At 39.0% G+C, this 18,731-nt stretch overlaps 1 protein-coding gene across 2 annotated transcripts in view; it reads right to left on the bottom strand.

The window, feature by feature from the left end:
- LOC126471125 (transcription factor CP2) overlaps positions 1–11,772 on the bottom strand; it is a 941,484-nt gene extending 929,712 nt beyond the window's left edge. For both annotated transcript variants that reach the window (XM_050099206.1, XM_050099210.1), the window contains exon 1: positions 11,537–11,772. The gene's annotated coding sequence lies outside the window, so the exon portion shown is untranslated. The remainder of the gene's footprint in view (positions 1–11,536) is intronic.
- Positions 11,773–18,731: the final 6,959 nt, after the last annotated feature.

The raw sequence follows: 18,731 nt of genomic DNA, 5'->3' as shown, positions 1-18,731 counted from the left end.
CTCTTATGTTTTCATTACTTTTTTGGGAGTGATTATCACATCCACAAGAAAACCTAAATCGGCCAAGCTAGAAGAATCTTTTTACCCATTCGCCAAGTGTACAAGTTAGGTGGGTCGACAACATATTCCTGTCATGTGACGCACATGCCGTCACTAGTGTCGTATAGAATATATCAGTCGTGTTTTCCTGTGGAGGAATCGGTTAACCTATGACCCTACGATCAAATGTTTTCGGTTCCTATTGGAGAGGCACGTCGTTTCGTCTACTAATCGCACGGTTTTATGGTGCGCTCGCAAAACACAGACACTAAACTTATTACAGTGAACAGAGACGTCAATGAACGAACGGACAGATCATAACTTTGCGAAAATAAAGAAAATAAATTTTTCACTCGAGGGAAGACTTGAACCAAGGACCTCTCGTTCCGCAGCTACTCACGCTAACCACGGGACCACGGCGCTCCTGAGCTCACGTTCCCCTTGATGTTGCCTATGTTGCGCATGGACTACTCAGTTTGCATATTTTGCTTATTTTTTCATAGTTCCACACAACTTCTTCCTGTTTTCTCGATTGATCTGTGTTCAGTTTTTCAAGGCCTAGCCACTGTGCCAACTTAGATTTAAATCTGAGGGGGGTGCGATGGGGAGGTTCCCTTGTAAGTCTCTGGGGAGATCTAGGTCCTCAGAGGACACTAGGACCTCTACCTCATCCTCAGAATTGGAGCCTGCTGAAAGTGTTGGTGTTGGCGGCCTTCTTGATAGGCTTCTTCTTTCTGCCCTCTCACTTCTCTTTTGGCTTCTTTGGCTGGGAGGGCTGCTCTGAGTTTGTCTCAGCAGAATTCTAGGAAGGCAGTGTCCCGAGGGACCCCTTCCTTGCAAGAGGAGCTGGAGGAGACTGTTGCATCTCCAGCCAAAGGTGGGGACCAATGTCTGAAATTGCTGGGGGTAGGGGGGGGGGGGGTGTTGCTCCTGAAGTAGATGTTAGGGGTGCAACGGGAGGAGGAGTGCCCCCAACCATCAAGGGGGCAGGCATAGTCTGGCGGCCTAAAGGCCCACTTTGAGAGGAATGGCTGATGATCATGCTATTTTCATAAAAGGCGATGGCATTGTAGCAGTACCATATGATGACGTCATGTGTACAGGGTTAAGACAGTCGTACTTCTATTTTAGCCTCTATGTAGGTCAGCCTGTCCAGGGAATTATATTCCATTATCTTCCTCTCTTTCAGATCAATGGCGCAGTCTGGCGAACAGTGGGAATGGTGATCTTTGCAGAGCACACAAATAGGAGGAGGGGCACAAAGACGTCCACATTACTGACACGTGGGGATGACATTACGTTGAGAGGACATGTGCACAAATTTCCATCATTTGAACCACCACATAGTGGTAGGAACATAGTGTTTAACGTCACACTGGTATACCATCATCTTGACCTTTTCAGGCAATGTATCACCCTCAAAGGCCAAGATGAAGGCACCAGTAGAAACCCTGTTGTCCTTAGGCCCCCTATACTACACACGCCTGACAAAGCAGACGTCTCATTTCTGTAGGTTAGTGTGCAACTCATCATCAGACTGTAGGAGATCTCTATTGAATATAATCCCTTAGACCATGTTCAAGTTCTTATGGGGGGACTTCACACAGCATGTCACAGGTGAACAATGCCAGTGACTTGGTGGGGGAGGTTGTTTTTATCAGGATTGACACATTTCTCACTTTGGACATGCCTGCCACTTTCTCGAACTTGTCCTCTATGTGTTCTACGAAAAACATAGGCTTTGTCATTGCAAAGGATTCCCCATCATACCTGGCACCAACTGAATATTGCAGAGAGTATGTCTCACCTTGATTCTTAGTCCTGCAACCCTCCCATGGGGTAGCCAGGGAGGTGAACGATTTCGGGTCATATCTGTCAATATTGAACTGGCCTTTTCCACTCTTGGAGACTGCTGGGGCCGTTTGACTGTATGACCACCACTCCAATCAGAGGCTCTCTCCACGAGCGCCACCCAGCCACAGCAAAGGCCACCTAGGATGATGGCCATCTGGAAGTCCTGAAGCTCCAGGAAGACTGGATCTATCCCTTGGCATACATGGGAACTTCGCATCTCAGGCATCAGCAGTGTGATCCCTGTTGTCAGGGGGCTACAAAGAAGAGGGTACATGGCGAGCTCTCCATGATGGACAGGCTACCGTGCTGGGTATTGGCGCAAAAAGTGCCATCGTTATCATGGGTGCAGAAGAGGACAGTGGGCAATGGATGTAGATGATGCACCTCGTATGGTGTCCTCGCCCAAATAGCTGGATTGCAGGCAGGGTTGCAGAGCCATGACAATAATAGGTGCAGAAGGTCTCAGCGCATGATGGATATATGATGCACCATGTAAGGCGTCCTTCAAAAAAATGGCTCTGAGCAATATGCGACTTGACTTCGGAGGTCATCAGTCGCCTAGAACTTAGAACTAATTAAACCTAACGAACCTAAGGACATCACACACATCCATGCCCGAGGCAGGATTCGAACCTGCGACCGTAGTGGTCGCCCGGCTCCAGACTGTAGCGCCCAGAACTGCACGGTCACTCCAGCCAGCAAGGCATCCTTCCCCAAATGGACTGCACAAATGTAGAATTTCGAAAGGCAGAGGTCAAACCTTAAAAGGGGGTCATAAGACTTAAAGCCGAAAAGTAGCAGACTCCTTTCAGTCACCTCTTATGACAGGCAAGAATACTACGGGCCTATTCTACCCCCAAACACAAAGGGGGAAGTCCTCACTTCCTGAGGCTAGTCAAATCCAAGGGACTTCTCCAGGGTGCAGTGCAGTTTCAGTTATTGTGAAAGAGTTTTGTTGTCAGTAGCGTTTCTGTTCATCGATGACACTGAATTAATTTTCAGCAAGAATCCTGGCTTTTATTAGAGCAGGACGCCTTGGTCTTCATCTTTTCTGCTCCATAGGGAATACACAATTCAATATTGGAGGGTTGGGGTTATCAACAATCTTCTGATATTCACATAGTAGCGCACTCTTCTGTACGTTATCAGGAAGTGGAATGTGACTCAAGATAGGCAACCAGTATATGGGAGTAGATTGTACTGATCAACTAATGATATGCACGGATTTGTTAAGTAGTACGTCTATCTCCTTCACATATGAACTATCAATGAACTGCTGGGAAGATGTTACAGAAGAGCAGAAGATTCAGAATTTAGAGGAGACTTTGATGCAATGATGTAGTGCGTACTGTTTCTACAGTTTCAAACACTACTACTACAGTAACTGATGATAGTCTGGGTAGCACAGTGACAAATGGACCAGTGGGTGAAACGTATAGTACTGATACAGTAGCTTTGCCTGTGTTTGAAGAAGCATTTTACGGAAGTCGTGAAACACACTGATACTGAAGCGGCTGCAAATGTGGAATGGATTTATGTGCATGGTCTAAAGTTGGTTGTGAACCCCAGTCTTTTGGGAAACGTCACTTTCCACTCGGTATATGTTTATTACCTGAAGTTAACGTTGCTAATCTCCTTCAGATTCTTCAAACTATCCAGCACAAATTTTCTGCTCCTCATTCACTGATGCTTACCATCCCAAAACTCATAGTGGACTTCGAAATTCATAATAAACTGAGCACTTTTATTGATTAGTAGTCCTAAAGAACACATATTGATATGTATTTCATTGTTATACTAGATAACACATTTTGTAACTTAGAGGAGCAGTCACAGTGTCCCCTATGATTACGGTTATCGTTTTCAAAAGCAGCATTAATTACATAACGCACACCTTACGCTGCGAGCTGCTAGTCGCCAACAATGGAGCAACTACAAGGTGTACAACTTAGCTTCCGCCGTTTTTTCCCCAACATTTGAGGCTTTAATGCAAGAAATTGGTTACACATGTCTCATTCAAAGCATTTTCCATCGCTGACCACTACTTTCTTCCATCTTTCGGGCAGTGTACGGATCCCACGTCGGAAAAATTGTTCATCTTTTGAAGCGATCCAATTTGTGACTTCTTCATGAGATCGGAAGTGTTGGTCAGTCAGGCCATGCGCCATTGATCTAAACAGGTGATAATCAGATGGAGCAATGTCTGGAGAATATGGCGGGTGGGGTAGGACTTCCCATTCTAACATTTCCAAGTACGTTTTGACCTCTTCTGCAACATGAGGTCGAGCGTTGTCGTGCTGCAAAATCACTTTATCGTGCCTCTCGCTGTATTCCGGCCGTTTGTCTTTTAATGCTCTGCTCAAACGCATTAATTGCGTTCGATAACGAGCACTTGTGATTGTTTCACTTGGTTTTAACACATAGTACACGACGCCTAGCTAGTCCAACCAAATGCAGAGTATGATCTTGGAGCCGTGAATATTCGGTTTGGCCATCGACATGGAAGCATAGCCGGGATATCCCCATGATTTCTTTGCGTTTAGGGTTATCGTAATGAACCCATTTTTCGTCCCCGGTCACAACGCGATGCAGAAATCCCTTCCGTTTTAGCCTCTTAATCAACTGTTCACAAACACACAAACACCGTTCAACGTCTCTTGGTTTCAGCTCACACGGGACCCAAGTTCTTTCTTTCTGAATCATGCCCATAGCCTTGAGACGTTTTGAAATGGCTTGCTGTGTCACTCCCACTAATCGTGCCAATTCTTCTTGAGTTTGACGCGAGTCTTCACTCAGCAATGTCTCCAATTCTGCATCTTCGAAAACATTCTCTCTTCCACCTCTATGCCGGTCTATGACATTAAAATCACCGTTCTTGAGGAGTTGAAACCACTCACGACACGTTATTTCACTAATAGCGTCCTTACCATACGTACTTGAGAGCATTCGATGAGACTCAGCCGCTGTTTTGTTCATATTCAAACAAAACAGTAACACCTCCCGCAAATGACGAGAATTAGGCTCGTAAACTGATATTTTCAATCAAGAACAACTTTATGATGCAGACACAAATGTTTGAATGAGGTTATGTTGACCGAGATCCAAGCGAACTGCCTGACACGTGCGATCTGTTTCTTTCGACCGCTACTTACCGTTGTCGTCACCTATCGGCAAACAGCGGAAGCAAAGTTGTACACCTTTTAGCTTAAACGAGCAGCGAGTAGCAGCCTCTATGTATTTTTTAAAAAGTGGCTTTCGGCTGTGCACCCATTCAGCCAGCTTATTTTATAATAATGCACTAATATCAATGATAAGATCGTTACATCTACATCCACACGGTTACTCTGCAATTCACACTTGAGTGCCTGGCAGAGGGTTCATCGAACCATTTTCATATTACTTCTCTACCATTCCACTCTCGAATGGCGCGTGGGAGAAAGGAACACCTAAATCTTTCCGTTCGAGCTCTGATTTCTCTTATTTTATTATGGTGATCATTTCTCCCTATGTAGGTGGGTGTCAACAAAATATTTACGCATTCGGAAGAGAAAGTTGGTGATTTAAATTTCGTAAATAGATCTCGCCGCAAACAAAACCGCCTTTGTTTCAGTGACTGCCACCCCAACTCGCGTATCATATCAGTGACACTCTCACCCCTGTTGCGCGATAACACGAAACGATCTGCCCTTCTTTGCACTTTTTCAACGTCCTCCGTCAATCCTACCTGGTAAGGATCCCATACAGCGCAGCAATATTCCAGCAGAGGATGGACGAGTGTAATGTAGACTGTCTCTTTAGTGGGTTTCTTGCATCTTCTAAGTGTTCTGCCAACAAAGCGCAGTCTTTGTTTCACCTTCCCCAGAATATTATCTGTGTGGTCCTTCCAATGCAAGTTTTCATAATTGTAATTCATAGGTATTTATAATTGGCAACCCTTAGATTTGTGCTTTTTATAGTATACCCAAAATTTATCATATATATATATATATATATATATATATATATATATATATATATATATTTTCTCAGTGTATCAACATCAATCCTGTCTCTAAGGACACGTTCACATACAGTATTTGCACATTTTGAATCCACAGACATGCCCAAGGATTACTTGAACTCACGAACCTTGCTTCTGGGGTACCAACGCTTCCCAAAAACTATGAATCCCAGCCCGCTAGATATCGTCATGGAATTATCGTTGTCAGTACTCTTTATTCTCTGTAAGTTACTCTTCTATTCTCGATGCTGGCATTTCAGTTGGCGATTAGACCGTATGGAGAGCGTGAATTAACGTGATTACAGTATTCCTTGTGTAGCAGAGTTAATAAACATAATAGCTTACATGAATAACTAATTCCAGGTTTGGTCAGAGAACCTGTCTTCTCGAGACCACTTACTGAGCAAAAAGACAAAATGTAGCGTGGTTCATAGACAGTTGCAAGCCTCTTAATCTAATACTATTTTGCATCAGTGTCATTGCTCATTTATTGAAATAGTAACTAATTTGTCCCCACGAGGTTGTGTGGACGTCCTAACCATTCCACTCAGGGCAACCTGATACGGTAAAGTTAATACACCCCCACAGAGATCACTAGGATCAAACAAGTCATAATGCTCATCCATATTATCAAGATCTCGCTAATGGAAGGTTTAGTTTGGTCTGTTTCGCCTCATTTCAAAGAGGTCATCAAGAGACTATTCAGAGCAGTCAAACAGTGCATGTTACTTAGTTCATACCAGTGTTAAACGAAGTTCTCACACTACAGTAATAACTGAAATTAAGGTGTTCCGTCATAATATGAAAGATACATCCTTGCTTGAAACAGATAGTATATACCATGATTTTCTAAACTATGAAAGAACGTTTTGTATGATTTGGCTCCTTAAGCGATTGCTTCTATGATGAGACTGCTGGAGTAAAACGTAATTCAGCTTCTAATTATTAATATAGATAGAATAGAAATGTACCTAACACAACAGTTCATAGAAGGAGGCACCCTCCATGGTATAGAGTCGGTGTACAGAAGCTTCTACACAAGCACTGGCTGCTGCACAACACGTATAAAACAAAACAGATTATGGGTATGGAGATGCTAAATAAACCACGTTTGGCATTCAAAGAGGCAGTCCGTGAATCTTCAGTGACAACTATGGCAGAATGTTTCTGAAAAACCGATTGCAACTTCCCCCTCCTACCACGTGAAAAAGATCGAAATTTAGTGTAGTACAGTAAATGCAGAATTATAAACTTCGTTTTTAAATGTAGGTTTCAAAAGGATGAACCAGGAGTACTGTCCCAGCTTCTTTCTTGCACCACTGCAAAGATGATACAATATTAGTGTCAGTGGTGTTGAGAAATATCTGAAATCGCTAAAGCTGAACAAGCCTCCATGGAATATCTATCAGCTACTATAGGAAATTTGTAGCTTAAGTTAACTCTTCCCTCAAATATAATACACTGTAGATAGCTCAGACAAAAACTGTGCCCAGTGGATGGAAGAAAGCATGGGTCACAGCAGTAGGGGAGCAGAAGTGACCGGCAAAACTATTGTCCGATATCACTTACTCAATATGTTGTAGAATCTTGGAACTATTCTGGATTTAAACTTCGTATGTGGTGTCTCTAAGAGAATGACCTTCTTAGGGCCAACTAACATGGATTCTGAGAACAACGACAATGAGGAATCTAATTTGTGCTCTTTTCACATGACATACTGATAGCCATGGATTGAGGCAAACGTGTGGATGCAGTAGTTCTTGACTTCCGAGAAGCTTTTTACTAACCACCACAGTAACGTTTATTACCTACAGTATGGATGAAATTTGTGATCAGTTACGGATTAATGTTTAGGGAGGACTTAGGATGATATCTTGGATGGAATGTCATCAACACATGTAAAAGTAACTTCATGTGTGCACCAGCGAAGTGTGTTATGATCCTTACTATTCATGTTGTGTAGTCATGATGTGGGATACAATAGTAATAGCAACGTCAGACTTTTGCAGATGATGCAGTTTTCTATAACTAAATACTACCTTAAAAACAGCCACACAAACATCCACACAGATCTTGCTAAGACTTCAAAGTGGTGTAAAGATTGGCTACTTGCTTTAAATGTTGAAAAATGTATAAATTAATATACTATAGTTGGAATCAGTCAACTCGTATAAATATCTGGGTGTAACAGTTTGTTGGCATATGAAATAGAATGATCACATACGACCAATCGTAAGAAAAACAGATGACAGACTTCATTTCTTAGGTAGGATACTGGGAAAATGCAGTTTGCATAGCAGACTTCTTACAAATCATCCGTGTGGCCCATCCTAAAATATTGCTCAACTGTATGCGACCCGTATCAAGTAGGACTAACATAGGATACTGGATGTATACAAAAAAATGGCAGCAGAAATGGCTGAAGTTTTGTTTTTTGTCGTAACAGAGTACCATGGAAATTCTCAAAAAGCTGAAATGAGAGGTACTTGAAGGTAAACGTTAACTGTCTCACAAAAGCCAATTAACGAAGTTTCAAGAACCAGTATTAAGTGAGGAATCTAGGCATATACTACAGCTTCCTATGTATCGAACCCGTATGCATCGCAAATAGAAGATTGCGCATAGGCATTAAAACAGTCAATGTTTCTGCACTCCATATGTGAATGGCACAGGAAGAAACCTCAATATGTCAGACAATGGAAAGTGCCCTCTGCCATACACTTCACTCTGCTTTGTAGAAAATGGATGTAGATGTAGAACCTCTGTGAAGGTCCAGTCAAGTTATGAGACAGATATTAGAAACGAATTCCAGTCTCCAGAATATTTCAGACATCCCTGCTAGTGATGTCAAGTCGCAGTTTGGATTTCTAAATAGTATTTATATTGCAATGAGAATAGACAAATTGCATGGTACTGGTATATTCTATTACCTATTAAATGCAGTGTACTGTGTAAATCACAACATCCCATTCGGTAATTTATAATATTATGAGGTCTCAGTAAATTCTGCAAAATGGTTCAAGTAATATCTAATGGTAAACAAAGTATGTCAATAGGAAAGAGTCCTGCAGTGAGCTAACAACCTTCAGCCGAATGGGAATTAATTGTATGTGGTGTCCCACGAGGTTCCAATTCAGGACCTAATTTTTTTTCTCATGTAAATTAATGACTTTCCTAGAGTAATTTTATCATATACAAATGTTTTGTTAGCAGATGATACAAATATATTGGTAAAAACTAAATCGAGCATACTTCCAAAAAGAGTTTTGAACAGAAATTTTTTGGAGCATTAATTCTTAGAATCAGTACTAGGTGTTAGACTAATCTTCATAAAGGCCTAAATATCAACCGTTTTCAGTAACTTGCCAGCAAATATAAGTTTAACTATTAACAAAGATAAGTCTTGCTGTTGTAATATGGGTGGCACGACGGTTATATAGTTTATGTTTTATACAATAACGTGGCACAACACCTAGAAGAATGGTAAGCATCTTAATGACGATTAGTTTAAGGGGACCCTAGCGAGCTATTAGCAGCTAAATCCATTTACTTCATTGAAGAATTTCATAGCAGGATCAAACGTGTGTAATGCCTGAGTTAGATACCGTTTCAGTTGTGTAATGCAATCTGTGTGAGAAAGGTTTGTAAACTTTTTGTTTTGATGACGTTTGATTACAACAGCCAAAGAATTATCTTGTGCACTTTTGTATGCACACATTATAATGTTTTTCGTGAGCTTTTCAAGTAATGTCCAAGCGAAAATAAATGTATGCAATTTAGCATTTTGCACATCCTTGAGGTCCAGTATTTGTAGAAGGAACATTAATCGATCAGTTCTTTTGCACGAATTTTCGTTTTTCTGTTACATACCACGTCTTTAAGCAGCTCATCACTATGAGCCTCTGGAATGAACAGTCTACCTACGTTTGGTCATTACTCCTGGGTGTACTGGATTCCTTCCACCTTCCCAGAGAGTTTCGGATGGACATTTTACAGCACTACAGGTTTAGGTCTCCTTCAGGGCATTGTCTGATGAGAGGAAGAGCAGGGAGTGGGGAGAAGGGAGCATCGGGGAGTATGAGCAGGACTATTTCTGCTAAATGATCTTTCTTACATTTAATTACATGATGTCACGCTTTGTCAAGGCATTTTAAAAAGGGTAACAGAAGTATGGAAGTTTGATGATACAGAAAGGCTGACGATGTAATGGAGCTTCTCCCTCACATAATTCTGCGCTCTAGCCAGTTCTTTCATCACATTTATCCCGGTGTAAAGTAATATCACTCAACAATTATGGCTTGTGTTTCTGTCATCTTTTCGAGTAGTAACTAGAGACGATACTGTCATCTACCTGCAACAACAACAAACAACAATTAGAAACGTCTGTTTGCACCAGCATCTGTAGACTTCAACGAATACGTTAAAAATACTTACAGTCATATGTATGTTCATGTTTGGTTTACTTTCACTAATTCTCAGTGAAATTAAACCAAATTTGTATTTCCTTTTTTATGTTTGTATTTAGTGTAAGTATCAGATTAGAGGTCAATGACGAGACGGTATTCCCTTCTTGTAAATAATCAGGGAAGTTAAATCATTAACCCCATTTTCAATGTCTTCGTTAGCTTTTTTACTTTATTTCGTAATAACTGTCTCAGACAGAGATATGTGTAAGTACACATACCATGTGGTAATCCATACAAGTTCAGTATCACACCGTATGTGCAAGAACACCTATTAGAGTACAATTATATCATGCCAAAACTTACTGCTCGATTGTTCCTGTTATCTCCATTGCGCGAAAAATGTGCGTCACGAAGGAACTCTTTTTACATAACCACAAATTTGTTTGCCATTCACATCATTACAGATTCGTGATTTTTATGAACTCCCATCCGCCGTCGTAATGTTCTTCAGCAACATAATTTTAAAAACAATTCATCTATAGGAAAAATTTGTATACACGAACTTGGCGCGTCTTGTCCGCCAAAGATATTACATTGGAAGCTACAAGCACTGTTAAGTTTTGATTAGTAAACGCTGGTAAAGGGTTTCTATGGGAACTGGGTGATTACTGGGAAATAGCGGGAGTTAATGATTGTACACACTGTTCCACAAGCAACATCACTGAACAGAACGAAAAGGTATTTTAGTTGTACCACAGATAGTATGTAATTCCACAAGATGCACTAGGATATTTCACTGGTTTTTAATTGTATACAGATGTTTGCTGTTGGGGAAACATGACGTCTGATAAATTGTTCACTAGTTAGTACAAAATTTGTCCACAATGATTTCATGTATTCTAAGACAACATACTTGGCCAGAGCATCGAACGTACTATATCTCTTTCTTATTAAGATTTGTTGCTTTGAAAGCGTAACTCCGGTACTGCCGGTGTAGATCAAATGTAAAACGACGTTCACCTGCATTTCTCCTAAGGGTGACTATCAGTACTCCTTCAACGCTGTATTTATTTCGGCGTTTCTTTACAACTATGAAATCATAACTCTGTGAAACGAAGGGTACCAATTGAAAAGGACAACAGTTGTGCAAAGCATATTTCATTACAAAAGTTAGGATGGAATGTATTAAGACTTATTTCTCGCATATTGAAATGCAATTATGCACACTTTCACCTACCTTAGAGGACTACTGGTATAAGGAAGTGTGGCTCGTGAGCGTTGACGCGGTGAATCGTCCAAGTTTTCGTTGTTATTAACTGACACACGTCAACAACGTATCCGATATTTCTGTGTATTGAAGAAACACAGCGTCACGTCATTATCCAGCCCCAGATGGCTAACGCATCTGTCCCTCACGCTTGCAATAACGTGAGTACCGTACAGAGTAACACATGCAACATACGTACGTCAAGACAATACTGCACGGAACTTCTCTGGTCGGCAGAAAAGCAAAGTGTCTGTTAAAAGGAGGTGCTATCGATATCACCGTTTGTTCTACAGAAGTTACATTTACGTACCTTGCCCAAAAAGGCTTGAATAAATGTATACATTGTTAAATGAAATTGCAACGTAAAGGTTCGAAATCTTTCGAAGTATGGCCATGGCAATATATAACGATTATGCTTTATTTATAAACTATCATATAATTAAAACAATTTATCGTGACACCAATACGCTGAAAAAACCCAAAACATATTTCTTGTTCTGTATTTTTGGAATCTCTCTAAATTTGCCATTTATTATCATTTCCAGAAAGTTATTTCTGGATGTAACAGCGGTGCGAACGTAACCTCCGTTATATTATCCATGGATTCATGTGCGGAGCACTTGTTTTTCTATTTCCCAGTATTGCTCTCAATGCACAAAAGCTGTTGTAGATGTTTGACTGCTAATACTTCTTAGTCCGTTCAAGGAAAAATACGTTTTCTTTGACAGAGAGCAAGAAAACCACCAATCTGGAAATGATTGTGACTATTTATCGTGTTTTCCGAGGGCGGTTATTTCAAATTCTCACTCATACAACTACAGTGTATGGGTATGCGTCTTGGGTCAGTATCAGTACGCAGAAAACATTTGAAATTGCCCCCGATTACGTTCGTAACGCCGATTAATCATCGTCGACCTATACTCGTTGCCTTAAAAAAGTAGCAGGCGCCGACTACTCGTGTAAATGTTTTATATTCGATGTGGACTCTTGCTTTGTTTTTATTTTTATGCTCTTTTGCTGTTAATTAATTAAAACGAAGTTTTCACGCTTCTGTGATAATATTCCACTTATTACACAGATTCTATGGATACTCAGGTATTTGTGACTATAGTTCTGAAATTTACCACTGCACTCTTGGTAACATCCATGTAGGTTATAGTGTGGCATTGGCCACCCCCACCCCCGTCCCTTGAATCCTGGTTGTGGTGACAGATTGATCTTAACACAGCCTGAGGTATAGGTTTGGTTGAAAGATGACGATTTGGTTGTGAGATGGCGAAACGAATGAATGTGAAAGCCAAATAAAGGTTTTGGTAACAAATTGACCGGTAGTACAGCCCAAGGTTTACTTATTGCTACACATAGTGGCCAGTCTTTTTGTGAAACACTGCAGTGTCTCAGACCGGAAGTTTAAGATAATTGTTAGTAGTCTGTGCCATACCTGTTACTTGCCCAATGACAGTAGATAGTATAACATGTTTCTTGTATGTGAGTGGTATCTGGTTTCTCCTCGATATTTAGCTTGCTTCTATTATCAACCTTGCATCACATCCTTCCTTTAGCTTGGGAATATGTTTCATTTCTGATATTTTATCATGCCAAGTCTTACATCTGCAAACCACTGTGAAGTGCAAGGGTAACACTCAGAATTATCTTGGATAAATCTTTTCCATTAGCTGTTTTGTGGATTCTTTCTTCAAAAGACATCTTTGTTGCTTTTTCTTTCAATATTTCACTCTCCATTTCCTTTTGACATTTCTCTTGGTTCTTTCAAATCTAGTGTAGCAAACGACTAACACTAGTGTTTTATGTGGCACCTCTCATGTGTACCTTCTTCTAAGAGAAACTTCAAATAATGTGTTTGTGTTGACTGTATTTTGATTGCAGAAATCAACCAAATTTTCATCTCTTCCATGTTTTTCCCCCAAACCAAAGTTTCCTACTGTCTTATTTTCTGCATGGGATCCCACTACTGCATTAGGACTGCTCATTCTTACAATACTGCCATTTTTTAGTCAGTTCCACTAGTGCTTCAATATCTTCAGACACAGTCTCCACTTCTTCCAACTCATGAGCCAGTGTTGAGAAATATATCAGAATGATTACCAAGTTCACAGGTTTACTGTTTATCTTAACAATCATTAACCAGTCACTGACTTGGTAAGTATTGCCTACATTATTTGACTGTTTTCCTCTTATTATAACTGCCACTCCATGCTTTCCTCTTTTCTCGCTATCACAATAAATTACTCTAAACTTATTATTGTAGAGGTTTCAATTTCCTCCCCGTCTTGTGCCATATAGGTCTACTAGGACTCGGTATTGGGACCATTGTTATTCTTGATTTTTATTAATGACCTACCACAACAGTTTCCATAAGCTGATACCATAGTATTTGCTGATGATACCAGCTTTATTATGAAATGGAAGAATGCTTATGAGATACAGCAAAAAATCGACAAAACAGCAGAAGTGGCAGAAAAATGGTTTAAAGATAACTGTCTAGTTGTCAATGACAAGAAAACTGTGTGGATGAACTTAAACCATATAAGGAACAAAAATACGACCAACGTAAAATTCACGTTATCGAATAGCCAAATTCACCAAAAGAATTACATAAAAAATTTTAGGACTATGGGTGGATGAGCATGTAAGGTGGAAAAAACATGTAGAAATGCTTAACAAAAAATTAAGCAAGTACTGTTACGTATTAAGAGTGCTTAAAGTTTGCTGCAATACTGAAACAGTGTTAAGTGCTTATTACACATACATGCATAGTCTGCTGAAGTATGGTATAGTTTTCTGGGGAAATACTTCTTTTACAAATCAGTCTTTTAAGCTCTAAAAGAAAGCTGTAAGATTAATAAGTGATGCTGCTTACAGAGCACCATGTAGAGGTATCTTCAAGGAATTAAAATTCATGACCTTACCATCCGTATTTATATTTGAAAGCATCTGCTTCATTAAAAACCATCAAGTTTCAGCTTTGAATAGTGAGATCCACAATTATCTAACAATGAACAGGGATGACTATCGTAGGGATGTGCACAGAAAATCAATATATCACGACGGTGCTGTTTACAAACCAAAAATTCTGTACAGTGCATTGCCAGATAGCATAAAAAAATACCAAACATTAACACATTCAAAAAAGGGCTAAAAATCTACCAAGAAACAGCAGCATCGACAGCATTAATGAATACCTGGAATTTTGCTCAAATCTGTATGTCTGCTTCACAACTCTCTAAACAAAAATTCATAATTATAAACCATTCCCAGATAAAAACAATATCTTTCAGCCATGTATGTACCTAATTATGCACCTAGTTTTTTGCTGTGTTACTATGCTTAGTTAACTAAAGTACTGGTATAATAGTTTTAGTAAAATCAGCGAAGGGGTTTCGCTAGCATTTATTCTATCTGTATGTACGTATATAATTTTATAATCAAACTAAGCAGAATAATGTTTTTGTTATAAAGATGTGTTGATACCAATGATAAGATTTTGTACATTATGTAAATATGTAATATTTTATGCTGTCCTGTACTTTTAAAAGTCCAATGTCATGAATGTGATAGTACAGGTGCTAAATAAATAAAATAAAAATATATCTGTCTCGTTCTTCCTTATTCGGCCTTTTAATTTACCCAGGTTTCCCACTTTCAGTATCATCCATAAATTTCATGTTCCCATCTTCATGACAGTTTTAGAGGGATTTCGCTTGATAATGATCTGAGAAGCCTTATTTACCTCTCCTGCCAGATCTCGAGTTCTAAGATCCATGACCAGCTGGTAATGTCTCATGAATATCAATTTCCATGGTTGCATTCTTCTTGGGATATCGTAGACATCTTTCATGTGGTGGTTTCTCGTTGCCTTGTCCATTCTACGTCACTGACCCAGATGCATTGGTTCGTCTGTCTGTATGGGTAGTTCTCATTCCAATGATGAAAGAGTGCCTTGACCTCAATTCACTTATCCACTATTGAAGGAGGTTGTTCGTGACACTGAGGGGAGCCACTTATACTGATGGCCACTGGTTCCCCTTCCAGTCACCTTTTAGGACAAACAGAAATTACCACATATGAATTCTAACCTACAACTAAAACACTCACCAGTATTCATTAGCATTAAAGAGAATTTGCTTCAAGTTAACATGAAAAAAAAACCATATTATCTATTTCTGAAGAAAACTAAAAAACAGTTGCATTGTCTGTCAAAACAAAAGACAGATGGTCATTCGTCCAGTTCCACAGATCTCATTATGCAGGAAGACTGCCATATATGAGGGGACAGTCTAGGTAATCATTAACAAAGTGAAGCAGGTGTTAGAAACTGCATTAATAATCAACTACCAGAACTGTTAAACTTCTGTAAATGAACAGTGCTCACTCAGTATAAATTTAAAACATACAAGTAACAGGAAAGGATACTTATCTTTTACTGCTGTGTTAATATATGTATGATCATAGTGATGTGATACAATAAAGAGTAGGGACCTGTTTGCAAAGAATATTGCTAGCTGACATGCAGTTAATCGGAAACTTCAATTCTTGAATCTAGACCAATTATAGGAGGAGTAAGTCATAAAGTGTGCTTTTATATGTTTAACTGTTTACCATAATAGTAGGGACCTGTTTGCAAAGAATATTGCTAGCTGACATGCGGTTAATAGGAAACTTCAATTCTTGAATTGAATTATAGACGGAGTAGCTCATGAAGTGTGCTTTTACACGTCTGTTGAACTTACAGGAATGCTCAATTACTTGTTTGATGTGTAATAGCACTTTGGTGAAGACCTATACATTAGACTGCAAGAAAATAAAAACCTAGACAAGGAGACAAATTGTTCATTTTTTTCCATCTCGTATTGTCACTTTGTAAATCACAAAAATCAGTTAAATGGATTTTTATGCTCAACAAGAAATGCTGTTAAGGAGTATGAATACTGTGGCATGGAAATCAAGTGGAATACTGTAATGATAATCTGCATTTAGCACTCACCTAATGGTAATATAACCCAGTTCATGTACGGATATGAAGATGTTGTGTATTTCTGTAAATCTAAATATAATGAGATCGTAGTATAAGGTGAGTTTAAGGTTATTTTGCAGATGTCAACCACAGTGAGAGATATAAATAATCTTATAGTAAATTTCAATATCTAACCCAGCTGAAAACTCCAGAATTCCAATGGCCAGCAAATAATAGGTACCGAACAGATATGTGCTACATTTAATAAATATTTTTCAGGTATATCTGACAGTCTATCAGCAGGCTACTCTCCTGTAGTAAAATCTTGCTCCTTAGAATGCACTTTTTATGAAAAATCACTTTTCTAATTCTTGCAGCAGTGAAGGAGATTCTCAAAATTTTTCGAACATCAATAATCCCCTCTCATGTGTCCTTGACAATATACCTGTCCACACAATAAAAAGGACAATAACAGTGAAACCACTGTGACATAACCAACTCTTCCTTAAGAACTGGCATTTTACCTGAGCCATTTAGAACCTTCAAATTTGTTGTCTTTCACAAGACAAATGCTGACAACTACTGGCCAATCTCCCTCATCCCAACTGTTTTTAAAACAACCGAAAATATCAGGTTAACACAGGCAATGGTCTTTCTTGAAAAGTAGCTCCTTACTAACACTATAGCATTCTGGCTTTCAGAAAAGTAAGTAATTCAGTGAACTTTTTTCTTCAGATATTAAATGCATTTAATACAAAAAAAATGCTTTTTGACTTGTTATTGGCCCAATAAAGGCTTTTTTTCCTGCTTATTCACTTTCTTCCGTGAACTTGATGTGTATGGTATAAGAGGAGTCTTCAAGGGCTGGGCTTAGCCCTATTTATGCAACATAAGGCATTTGGTAGAAATAATATCTGAGAGAATAACAACTCATCATGATGAAATACCAGTTGCCTCACGACTCCTTCAAGGCTCAACCTTAGGTCCACTTCTCTTCATTCTGTTCATGATCTCCATTAAAACCTACCTCCATCAGTACCGCCAGTACCTGTATCGTTCACTGATGGTGTAAACCTGGTCTCTTGCAACATTTCTATGCAGAGATAAGAGCTAATTTGTTTCTGAGGGTTGAAATATATAGCATTTGTCACACAAAAATGGATTGTAATACAACCACACACGGCATCATAGCCAATTTTCAAGGAACTGTAAGATTATTACTTATGCTACAGTAGTATATGGAACACAGGCATCATATTATATACTACACTACCATTATCAATAATAAAAACAAAACCATTAAGTAAGAATAACAAGTAAGTAAGAATAACAATAACAATGGTATACTGCTCCAAAATTATTTCTGTCAATGAATGAACTGATGGAAACCAAATTATGTTAAATGTCAGCATAATATGCTTGCAACAGTGTAGAAGTTAACTTAGAGTTGATTTTTTATTGACAATTCTTATCATAATATTTATACATTCTCTGCTGTAGTACATGTAAGAACTGTCATAATGATTAGATGTGTGTTTTTGTTCAAATTTTCCATAACACATATCCCATACTGTGAAAATGATTCTGTTGCAAAATAAATATTTGTGCTGGGAACAAACATGAGGATTTGGCGAACACAGGAGAGACCTGTGCATGATCTTCAGTTATCTAGTGTACAAAGAATTCTTTTCACCAAGCTAAAAATCAGCCATCAGCTACATAAAAATTTTAATTTCACTTTACTAGTTTCAATAGATTAATCTGTAATCTTCAGAGCTTTGATAAAGGTTTAAAGAACAGGTAAGCTGGCATCAAAATAAGGATCACATGATGAAAACATCCTTTGTTAAAGTACAGCAGACTGTGACACATTCCAAAAAGTACATAATATATGTGATATATAGCAACCAAGTGACTGATACCTGCAGCTCACTTTTTCTGTGTAAATACTTTGTTTACATTGGCTTCATTGAATTAGAAGACAATTCTGTAAGACAACAGGGAGTGAAAGTATGCCGAATAATCTAGCACCCTGGTCTTCAAGTCATCACAATGAGAGAAATGCAAAAAATGCTGATTTGGCCTCTTTGATGAGATCTTTTTTGTATTATATGTGCTGGCTACGTTTCTGTGTGTTATCCATATGGACCTTAAGGAATTTTAAACATAGTGTTTTATGTAGTGTGTAAC

The sequence above is a fragment of the Schistocerca serialis genome, chromosome 3 (genome assembly GCF_023864345.2).
Source record: "Schistocerca serialis cubense isolate TAMUIC-IGC-003099 chromosome 3, iqSchSeri2.2, whole genome shotgun sequence".
Lineage (NCBI taxonomy): Eukaryota > Metazoa > Arthropoda > Insecta > Orthoptera > Acrididae > Schistocerca > Schistocerca serialis.
This window is presented reverse-complemented; position numbering and strand designations above follow the sequence as displayed.